Source organism: Aythya fuligula, chromosome 14 (assembly GCF_009819795.1).
Source record: "Aythya fuligula isolate bAytFul2 chromosome 14, bAytFul2.pri, whole genome shotgun sequence".
In the NCBI taxonomy this organism is placed as follows: domain Eukaryota; kingdom Metazoa; phylum Chordata; class Aves; order Anseriformes; family Anatidae; genus Aythya; species Aythya fuligula.
In genome coordinates this window covers 3,993,706-4,006,008 of record NC_045572.1, presented here as the reverse complement: position 1 = coordinate 4,006,008, position 12,303 = coordinate 3,993,706, and the positions used below count along the sequence as shown (strand labels likewise).

Genomic DNA, 12,303 nt, shown 5'->3' with positions numbered 1-12,303 from the left:
CCCTTAAAGAAAGGCAGTTAATACCATCTGCTCCCTTAAGGCTTGCATAATCTCTGATGCAAAAATAGATTGGTAGTGTACAGGTTTAGAAGTGTAATATAATGTTGTATACTTCATCGTCATGCCCATAATCTACATGCTGTGAGTAGTCTCTCAATAGAGTAGAAAAGCTTTGTTTTCCTTTCAATTTATGTATGACTAGTATATCTTTCAAGCTCATTTTCTTTTACAACAATTTACTACATAAGTTATTTAGTATACAAATACTCAATAGAAGTGTGATTAATTCAATGATGTGCAATTCTACTTATTCCAGCTAAGACTAAAAAGCATTACTATAAAGCAAAGGTTATTTTCACCTGACCTCTAGGCAGAGGTCTCATTTGGTTAATTACAAATTATAGGAATTGCCCTTCTGAAGATTAATCTAATCCAGCTGTGATCAGTACAAGATGCCTCAGGGGAAGATATCTGAAACCAGTAATGCAAAGATATGACAAATTCTCCTTCAACACCAGATCAGCAGTTCAAAACTGGGTTAAGTCTAAAATCAAAAGGATAAATATCACTGACATTCTTTGCTACGAAAATCAATTTACAAGAAGATCAGATTTTTGTTTTGTTTTGTTTTTTACATTTAAGATACTCCATCCTTTGTCAATTTTTTGGCTATCTTAACAGCTACAATGATTTTTGCTGGCATGAGTACCACACTTGAATGCCAATCTGTGGTATATGAAGAGGTCATTCTTTTTAATAAACTCTGATGTTCGCTTCTTAATTTTTTCTCAATTCCGTACACATTCATTCATTATAATGACAGGGAGAACAGATGATTACAAGCTCATTTTTTTATCCACTTATCATATATATTTTTAACATTTACCCTTTTACAGATCTTCCTTATAAGATAAACAACTGCCTTCTTTTTAGTCCTTCTTTGTAATTCACCCATTTCAGTAGCATACTTCTCTCACAATTACAGATCTATCATTATAAGATAAATTCCACCTTTCTGGTGGCTTAAAGATACTTAAATCAGAAGTACATTTTCTGTGCAAAATATAGGAATTTTAACCACCTAACCACAATTAATAGCCTCTGTGACTATTGTGATATTTGCAGGAAACATGCCTGGAAAGTTACCTCTGTTAGCATTATTGATATATCCCACTTCTGAAGAAAATGCAAAATCCAACAGAAAATCACATGGGAAAGATAAGGTCGTCTTTTACTGCGATGCCTCCAAGTAGAGGAAATATTCCATGATTCCAGAGGCCAGGTAAGAAAGAGGAGATACTTGCTATACAACTCATCATTCTACAGCAGGTTTATGGGCTTCTTCTCCCCTTTAAAGCATTCACAATGAGTATTATACAGTATAAACTGAAGTATTTGCCTGGACTCTTTTCCTCACTCTGTATCTATTTTCCCCTAATAGCAGTTCTTTGAGAGCATGGGGAAAGGGGAATATAAGCTCCTGCAGGACAAACACTGCTTGTCAAACTCTAAAACTACTGGAGAACAGTTTCCTTAGAAATTAGAAAATAATAGCAAACGAGCTATACTTAGTTCTAAGTTTTAAAATCCATAGCTAGTGGCTAACAAATGCAGGGCTACCGACATCTGCCTGTTACTGCCTAATAAGAAGATTTGTAGAGGACTTATTTTCGTTTAAGGTTATGAAACTTCTGGGTTTGCTAGTCAGGAAAGTTAAACATTTTATCACTACAGCAATGTGAACTTTAACCACTTAATGATGATAAATCTTACTTTCACAGAGCACGTTTGTGACAAAGACACCAGGAAATGCTTTACCAAGAAACATCTGACTACCCTTGAGGTATTGATGCCCATCTCTGAGGGGCTGTCACCCAGACCTTGTGCACACATACACACTCGTAATGCCTACTACAATTTAGAAAACATGCACATTGTGAAATTTTGTTAGAATTTCTAACACAGTAGTATTCAGACAACAATTTATTAAATTCAGCAGAAACTGCATGTTTTTCTTAAAAGTGAAACACCTTCTGGCAATCTCAGTCCCTTCTGTAGCAAACTGACTGGCAGCAGCAAACAGAAATCTATATACATATTACAACACATAGTTTGAATTTCAAATATATTTTCTAGCTGCTCTCATCAATGGCAGCAAAATCCTTTAATTGTCTTTTTTATAATCCTCTTTCTGCCTTGCTTCTTTCTGACTCAGAGATCCCCAAGCCTAATACCACGATACAGATGTTTCTCTTTTTGACAGTAAGTCTGGTGACAGTTATTAAAAGAGTAGCTACAACTATGCTAAAAAAAATATTAAGGTTTATAAAACCAGGCATCTAACAAGATTTCACTCTAGCTCACAATATTAAATAGTCCTCAGTTCTGCGGTCACATACTATATTTGTAATATACTATATTGTATGTTCAGTGACTGCAGGATTACTTTCATGTCTTTTATCCTTCCCCATTCAATCTTCATATACCACATAGAGAACACAATATTATTAATTACTTCAATACAATTTTTTGCAGGTGTGCTGAATGTAGTCTCTGAGAACATCTCAAACACTACAAAAGTACCTGCACACCTCCTTGGGAGATGAACTTTTCTTACTCTCATGTAATAGCTTTTAAGCTATGGAAAGAGAGACCAGAGCACACTCTTCCCAGGGCACACACTAGTTCTGGCAACACTCCACCTAAAACTTACCTACAGCGCAGCCCAGGTTAAAATGCAATTCTAGAGGGTAATATTTGACTTTTCAAGGTAGTCATTCAATCACTGTTAACTTCCTAGCTTTTCCAAGCACTGAGGAGGTAGTAAAAGGAGAATAGCTTCACTTACTACAACAGGATGTGTTATTCCTACAGATGTGTCCATTCTGGAGGAGACAGGAGAGTGCAGGCAATTACATAATTCTTAGGGATATGGTTTAGTGGGGACTGTTAGTGTTAGGTCAGAGGTTGGACTCGATGATCTTGAGGTCTCTTCCAACCTAGAAATTCTGTGATTCTGTGATAAGCGAGTGCTGGGTTCTTCTGTGCTCTGTCTGGGCACACTTCTCTTGCTCCTTGCTGAGCAAATGTCAGCAAAAAGAAAGCTCAGAGCAGAGCCCCACAGTCGCTGCCTGTGCTGGGGCCAGGCAGCGAGGCAGCTCCTTGCACACATGCCATCAGCTTTGCAGTCAAACTCCAGAACATTGCAGTGAATTTTTGCAGCTGCAGCTAAGATGCATAGACAGATCACAGCGAAAGCTTTTCCAAACTGAGAATGTCTGATTCAAAGGATGGAAATATATTTTTTTTTAACCTACAAAATGGTCCCATGATGTTTGCACTTTGAGCACAACAGCGTGTTTTCTCTAACGTCATTCTCAGAACTGGTCAGATACTCCTCGTCTGCTTTCCAAACAAATCACCTCTAAGTAGACAGAATTCACAGAAAACTTCAGCCTAAACACTTCAATCTACCAAAGATTTGAGATCTTATTATAAGAAATAGTAGATAAACACAACTATACCTGACATGCTAATATGCATATAAATTCTTCTTTTCTCAAAGCAACTATTGTCTCCTCCATTACTCTGCATATTTCTAATGAAATGTAACGGCTGTCATTTAGAAGGCTATGACTGTTCTGTGATCAAAATCAAAGTAAACACCCACAGGGCTTTCTGGGCTAAACATGCACAATGCATACCTGTGTTTGTATAAGTATGACCCATGTCAGGGATGGCTTCCCGGGCAACCTCCAGCAGAAGGAAAAAAAAAATCTGCTCTGTTTTGGTCTACTCAGTGTCTAGACAGACTATGAGTATGGCCAGTCATTTGACCCAACTCTGATCTGATTTCCTGCATTTTTATTATTTATTTATGTAGTGAAAGTGACAAGAAAACATGAGAAACATTTGATATTTAAGACTACAACAATATGTTTTTGTTTTTGTTTTTTTTTTTTTACTTTGTGAACAAGACTGGAAATTCTTCCACAGATCTGATAAAAGACATTTTAGCATTCTGAAATTAGTTGTGCCACATTACTCATGTCAAAAAACATTGACAGAACTACAAAGTTAACACCTGGGCTGTTGTACAGCAGTGAGGACTAGCATAGACGAACTTCCACATCTTAAAAAGACTGAAAACAACCCACAAAACTTGGGGTGGGGTGGGGGTGTGGCACAAATTCTCTTCTTTTCTTCTGTGAAATGGAGCCAACACTTTGCTGTCAAACTGTCATTAACAACGGTCAAAAAGATCCAACTTGCTTCTGCAGTGACAAGTAGTGTATTTGTTGGGATAAAATCTGCACCCATTCCCAGCTGCATATTGTGACACCCCAGCAAGAGCACGGTTATCAATTACGACAATTCCCTTCTTACTATTTTTTCCTTGCACAAAGTAGCAGAGGAAGAACAAAACGTGAAGCTTCATGGCAAAACAAACAATGTTCTTAAACTTCCCAACAAAATTCTGTATACTTCCCAGCTCTAGTGTTTTTTTTTTTTTTTTTTTTTTTTTTTTTTTTTTTTTTTGGAAAAAGAAAAAAGAGCTCTAGTTTTCTTTTCCCTCCTATGAAGTGGAATCAGACAACATATTTTCTATTTCCAGTCCAAAATGACTCAACTTCTGGAACGGTTTTGTTACATGTCTGTTTCCTTTTTGGAGATCATGAATTTCTAAATAAAATTCACAACAGAAACACCAAAATTATAAAGAATATACTGCATTCATGTTCATAAAGCCACAGCTACCAGAAAGGAACACAGAAAGAACTATTTTCAAATTGCTTTTTCAAGTTAAACAACATGCACATCAACACCTGACAATATCTCCTGTTACACAGGCAAAGTATCTTCTAACTAAAGGGATACGAACTATGACTCTACAGAAGATGCAAACTTCAAAAAGGACTGTTTTGAAAACAACATAAAGAGAACGAAGTGCTATGCCAACAGAGAGCAGCTAGCATTCAGTACTTACACTGGCTGTCCGTACTTCAGATGTGCAGTTAGGCTCACATGGCATGAAGATACAGACCATGGCACCCACACAATCTAAAATCTCATTTTCTACTTCTACAAAAGGTATTAGTCATTTGCATTCCTGTCTAGCTCACAAAGACACCAGTCTTCTACTGCAAAAGCCATCTTGTTATGTCAGAAATGAACAGATCCCTGGTCTCCAGAAAAAAAGAAAAAAATAATTAAAAAAAAACCTCTGTTGTCCATAAATATATAGATATGAGTACCTGTGGATAAGATCACTGTAATCTTCATTGATACATGAATCTGAGTTCAATTATTAGAAAAACCTCTGTGAAAATCTGTAGGAAACTACCAGGGGATAAATTAGCCTGTGATAATTTGCTGAATTCATGCTAAGCCTTTTTATTTTTATGCTGTTAAATCAAGATTTAAAAAGCAACAAAAAATAAACCACTGATCATGACTTGATAAATAAATTGTTCTCTCAAGGAACAGTACAAGTCAGAGTAATAAGCTTTCATGCCTTCATAACTGTTTAATTGGGAACTCTGGAAAAACCTGAATCAGCTGTCATCACAGATGAAACCTTAATTGTTTTCTTTTATACCTTGCTTCACAAGTTAGGAACATGGATACTCTATATTTTATGAAGGTCCCCAGGCACATATAAAGATTTCTTAGCACTAGCAGCTGTCAGCTGTTTAGTCACAAGGAGCTTCTTCACTGTAAACATCATGTCACCTAGAAATAGTGGCAATAGAAACTGCATCCTGTACAGTAGAGTAAAATAAGTTTAAACCATTACTTGGCTCAGAACTTCAGTGTTTACATTCAGAATAATGTTGCTCATAACGGGTTTCAGCAATGCCAAATATGTCAGCCTTTTAATTCTGTTTTTCTAATCCTGCTAGGAGGACAATCGGAACACCGATGTGATGACTTTGAACAGTGACAAAGAAATCCATCTGAAATGGAATGAAGAATTTCTTTGAAATCTCAAACCCTTTAAATGCAACACCATCTGAATTAAAAAACAAAAAACAACAACAAAAATCCCACCATGTTAAACAAATCCATATGAACTTTATGCCAAACTTAAGAGGCAATGAAATTAAAATCATTTGAGCACTATAATCTTGACAAAAAAACATACATACCAGGTACCAAGGAAAACAGATTAGGTGCTTTGAGACAACATACCTACTACAAAACAGACACAATCACAGTTTCTGGTATTCATCACTTGCATGCATTTTATGAAGAGGTCCGGAAATGTCTTTATTTATTTGATTGAATTATAAATTGCTTTCAGCTTTTCATTTTTAATCCTAGCAAAATAATTAGTTATTTTCACGGCCAGTCAGTTGTGGTGTTACAAATGGAGCAGTTGGCACCAATTCAGATTATTACTGGTCCTGAACTCTGCTACACATGAAATATACACCCTTAATACAGGATTTCTTCTATCTACCAATGACTGTAATTTGTAGACTGAATATACAATTGTGAATGCAGATACCGAGCACATCCTGGCCTTTCTGGCATGTACAACAGCTTCAATGTTATAGGCAATAGTATAGGCACAGCAGATCCACCAGTTCCACTGCTGGAACTTACTGGTCTCACCAGGCTTTCTGCAGAGCTGTGCAAGGAAGAAACACGACCTCCTTCCATGCACCTTTTTTCCTTTCCTACAGTGTATTTTCCACATGCACAAAACATGCTTCTGCTCTTATTGTCTTTTTGCTGTTCACCGTATTCCCAAATGCAACATGTTGATTGTAGCCTGTTGCACTTGGGCAACCGTGCTGGCAGTTGCATGCTGTTCCCAAAATTATCCTCCTGACCTGGGAAACATAGCTCTGCTTGGTTACTGCAATCTGTTTCTCTGTTTATTTATTTTTCCATCTAATTTTTTACCCGTTCCAGTGTTTTAGAATTTTAGCTCCTTATTTTTTAATTTGCATTTAGATTACCCTTTCCCCTGTTCTTCAATGAAGAGAAGTGAAGATTTGTATTATGTGCTAATAAATAGGTCACAGCTTATGTTTTTTCTAACTTTCAGCTGTATGAAACAATGTCTCTGTTTTTATAAAACTCCATTTTAACAATAGGGCTATAGTTATTGCCCTTTTGTTGTCCTTTCCCCCTCCATCTTAGTCTTAGATTTGAAGGACTGCTGGCTTGGACTTTAATTTGGTTAATGACAAGAAGCGGACTCAAACGTGCCAAGCAGTAAAAGTTAAGCTCCAAGCATCACGTCAGCACTGAATTTAGCTGGTAACGTTGAGTGACCTTCTGAAGAGGCAGTATCAAAATAACCCAATTACAAGTATGATTTTGTCAAATCATTTATGTGTGGGAAACTGTTGATCCTGATTTTGAAAACTGATTTTCTCCACTAGGTCGTGATAAAAGGACATGGTTTTGCTCTAATTTATAAATGACAATAAATCAAAAAGCCTATTTAAACTAGTATATATATATATTCAACAGAGATTGTAATTACAGTTTTATTTATTGATTGGGAAGGTTTTACAAAGAAAATTTTATTTTTTTTTTCACACCAACTTGAGGTTTTTCCTTTAATTTTACTTCCATGTAGAACACAGATGCAACACAGTGACCGATCTTCTCATTGGTCCCCGTGTCTGGACATTTTTAAAGACAAAAAACATGAAATAAGAAAAAGAGAAATAAAAACAAATTTTTCAACTGTTAGAGGAGTACAAACAAAATCTCAGCGGAGGAATGATTTCCATTTGTCTCACCTAAATGCTGACTCCTCGTGACAATACCTTTAGTATCACCTATAATTCATTAAATCACTGCTTATCAAAGCAAATAGAGAAGGAAATGAAGGAACCATCTATTTAACAGTGTTCCAATCATGACACCTTGAACATAGTGTTCCCTAGGTGACACAGCTTTCCTCCATGGTCTGCTTTATAGAAAGATGTTGAAGAGCTGAATGTATGTATGCATGCATGTTTTTATATTTGTTTATATATATATATATATATATATGTATGTATGTTATGTACATGCATAGCATGGTTAATATTTCAGTAACACCTTAAAGCTGTTCTTAACAGTTCTGACCATTCATGACAACTTAAGTTTTAAAGAAAACAGAGTAAGGTAACTTCAGGATTTGGAGACTGCAAAGATGTTGCAGTTGTGCTTTTGCCTGACTTAGCTACCTCTCTGAACTGCACTGACAAGCAAAGCAAAGGCCAGAGAAGCTCAGCAGACCTCTCCTTACGATGTTTCAGGTATTACCTCACTCCCAGCAACTCATGCAAGTTATCGCTTTCCCCTTGTCTCACATTATTAAGCTTGTGATACATTCCCTTTTCTTAACAGCTTATACTGACGTCTCCCTGCTTGTGTCTGAGTTGCATACAAACAGATACTGTTCTTGCTTCTTCTCTTAGGCTGGAACAATGGAGTTTCCTATTTGGGACTGAGAGGTCACCAGAGGAGAGGCATTTGTCACAGGCTGCTACCTAATTAGTACAACAGCCCCGAACTTCCTGATGCAGCACACAGCAAACAACAGTAATTGCATCTGAAGTAGATAAAACAAGATGCTGCCTTTGTTTTCCTTCTTCTTCCATTTTTTTTTTTTTAACTCATCCAAAGCACTGTGATCAATAAATGTTTGATAAACATATAAAATTACTATTACTTTAACATTACACGAAAGATGCTGTTACTGCATATTTTTTTCTAGATGTCATGCTTACTGTATTGCTTCTTCCAGAAGGTACATAACTAAGGCTATCAATAAGTAGGTATTCTACCCAAGAACCAGTTGTAATAAACATAGTTTTACTCCCAAACCCTTCTCCTTTGCTTAGCTCTGTATTAAATTTCCCAAGTTTAAAACCAAAACCTTAGTGAGGCATTAACATCAGCAGGTATCACAGTAATCATTTACAAAGAGCCAGACCAAAACCTGTTTCATTTGAAAGAGAGTTACTGTGCAGGTTGCATTATCTGACTATTTTTAACACACGCGTCATCTTACTTTGTAAGAGCCTTTCCTTGCTTCATAAGTGCCTTGCAGATCAGGTGAAACGCACATCTCTCTGATAAAGGTCAAGTATACCTAGGTCTCATCTGATGCCTTTTATTTACTTACTTATTTTGATTTTTTACTTTGCAAATTCAAATTATAGCCATCTTTGGGTTTAATGGAGATTAGATTGGACTGTTCATTCATCCTGTATTAGGATTAATTAGGACCATTTTTAACCTACCAACCATTTGCAAAGAAGGATTTTAGGCTAGTTTGCATATTTGCTTTTCAGCTATATGGGTGTTACAGGTGATTTTCAACATAAAAACATGCCTCTTGTGTAAAGGAGTATGGTATGGGTATAGGCAGCACTGAAAACTAGTGGTGGATAAATCACCTCTATCCTGCTTAATGGTTACTTCTGGATGAGAGAGCTTGTCCATTCTGCTCCCATTTTCTTTTTCTGTTATGTGAATACGGACAGAAATACCACGGCTGCGGAGTACTGTTGCGCATTTCCTGCCTGTGGCCTTTCAGTCACTGTCTTATCTGAAAAAAATTGTTTTCTTAATTACTGGTGTGACAGAGTGCATCAGCTAAGCTGGCCAGTAGCTTCAGATGGCTTAAGCTACCGTGACAGGCCCTGGATACTTCACAGATTTATCTATCACTTTCAGAATGATGAACCTCTGATTCAGCTAAGCATATTAAAACATGCCAGCACATCTATTTAAATTTCAGATTTGTGGTTCTCAAAGTCATCTTGTTGCTCTATTTTCTTCTTTGTCATCTCCATAATTGGAAAACTATCCTTGATCTAAGTTCTACAAGTTTCCTTTGCCATGGAAATCAAACACAGCAAATGTTTTATGGCACTTATTTTCTCCTTTGGTAGCCTTTTTTTTAATCAGAAATTGGGCAAACGACGTGCGTGGATATGTAATCAAGGGGAAAAACATTCCACCCTATAGTGGGAAAGGTAAAAGACAGAGTTCCCAATCCAAACCAATGAACAACCCAGATGATTCTAGGAAATCTCTGAGCTGGGAAGTTACAGGAGAAGTCTACAGATAGATAATCAGAAAGGTAGAGTACCAATCAACCAAGTTTCTGTAACTCAATGTAGGAAGTCCACAATGCAGGATCTAGAAATCAGTTATTCAAAGTCAACTCTGTTTGCTGTAGAGGGAAAAGATCCTTTTTTAAGGCAGAAAAATGATCTGCAAAAAATCATTAAATGGCCTAATCATAAGAGGGCCTGATAAATGTTGAAGTAATCATATTCCAGTTGATCATTTTTTAAAAATTACTTATATCTAAGCATACGTTTGGAAAATTAGCCTTTAAGTCAAGCTGCTTTTAAAATTAAATGCAAGATAACATGCATGGACGCAACATACTACGCATCCTCAGGGAGTACTCCCCCAAGTAATGCTTAGGCACACATACTGTGCATGGACCACATACATTCAGAATTTTGCAGTGTGATTTTGCAGGCTGGAGCTCTCCCGTTAGCACTGTAGCCTACATGCTCTCCCTCCCGTGGGACTGGCTGGGCTACAGTCACAATCTAGCCACAATTAGTAAAACCTGACTTGAGAGAGAAGGTAGCAGAAAACCTGTGAAACAGTGATGATCAGGCATATGCCCTCCTCTAGCTTACCCACTGGAACTGTATTAAAATGAGAAAAAAACACTGTCATTTTGTTTCCACTTTACCTATCATTGTCTTTTTTATCTTTGACCTATTTAAAATGACTTCCCTCTTCAGAGTTCTACTGCAGGCACAGCACGCAGCAAATGGGTAATACTGCTGAAAAATTATTTCCATTGCAGGGTAATGTCACTGCTATTCTTTCATCACTTCTTTTATCAGCAAATTGCCCTTTTTTGGAGGGGGGAAAGAACACTACAGAAGTCTGCTTTTATGAATGCCCAAAGCCTTCAAAATTAACAGTGAGAACCTTGTGGTCACTGTATACTGCTGTCTTAAGAGCAGATGTGGCACTGTTGAGTTTTGGTATTAAGTACAGTCTAGCTTCTTTTCAGGCAAAGAACTATTTATCTACTTAACACAGAACATAGCCAACTTTTGTAAGTTTCATATATTACATTTATTTCAAAATGCTTGGCATTATTAATCCTTTTTATATTGTTAATATAAAGATTCTGCTTCAAAACCTTAGAAAACCAGAAAGTTTATTTTTTTTCTCTCTTTTTTGCATTGCATGCACTGATGAACTAGCCTGCTCAGCAAGCATTTAACAGATTAGACACTTGAACATGGTTTCAGGCAATGCTCTCTCATGTTTCTGCGTATTGCCTGATAAACACTTCAAAGTAAACCGCTCATAAATATGAAATGAAAAGCCGAGAAGTCGTTATGCACAGCTTTGAGATACAAATCTCTTTATTCCCCTCTGAAGTGGAGTTTGATTGACATAATGAGTCATAGATCCTGTCCAGGGACACACTGCCTTATCCCCTTTTCCTCAGGAGACAAGGAGTCTTTAAAGAAATCCACTTCAGAACTTTCTGACAGACAGCTACAGAAAAGTTCAACACCACACGAATTTACTGTTTTGTATTAATACCTACTTTAACAACTATGACGTGTCAGAGATTGATTCCAAATCCACCAACAGGCCCTACACACAAAACTTTTCACAGAGGCCATGGCCTGTGTGCCATGTTACCGCTGATACGGCCTCGCAGGCCCGGGACCTGCAGAGTGAGGACTGGCCTCGGGGGCAGCGAGGACCCACTGGCTCATTACCATGCCATGCACAGCTGTAGGTCCCCTTCGGCAGCATGGTGGACAAGTGACCACACCTCTCCCACAACAGCTATTGCTAAGCCTTTGACAAAGAAAGGGCCAAACCCTTCTGTTTTTCCTAGGCCACTACCCAGTGCCTCGTTCCCTCACGCAAGCAGCTCCACGCTGCAGAAACGCCCCTGGCAGGCTGGTAGCACAGACCCTGCTGCTGCCTGACCCTTCACCTTGGAGTGGGGGGAGAGGAGGAAGCTGGGAGACGCCACCACCCAGAGAAGCCCGTGATGCTAAGCCCCTCCTGAGGAGGCACATTTTCCAGGTACAGACCACCTACGGTCACTCCCTGTACTTCACAGGTCTGTGCTGCGAAGGACCTGCAGGCAAAAAGGGAAAGTCATATCATCCAGCCTGAAAAACCTCCAAAATATTAGCTTTGACATTGTTGTTAATAAATGATACCCATTTGAAAATGAGAAAAAACTATGGCACGTGTAATTGTTTGCTACTGCTATTC

At 37.7% G+C, this 12,303-nt stretch overlaps 1 protein-coding gene across 3 annotated transcripts in view; it reads right to left on the bottom strand.

Moving 5' to 3' along the window:
* Positions 1-12,303, bottom strand: part of TENM2 (teneurin transmembrane protein 2) — an 895,032-nt gene that overhangs the window by 479,408 nt on the left and 403,321 nt on the right. The gene's annotated exons all lie outside the window — the stretch shown is intronic.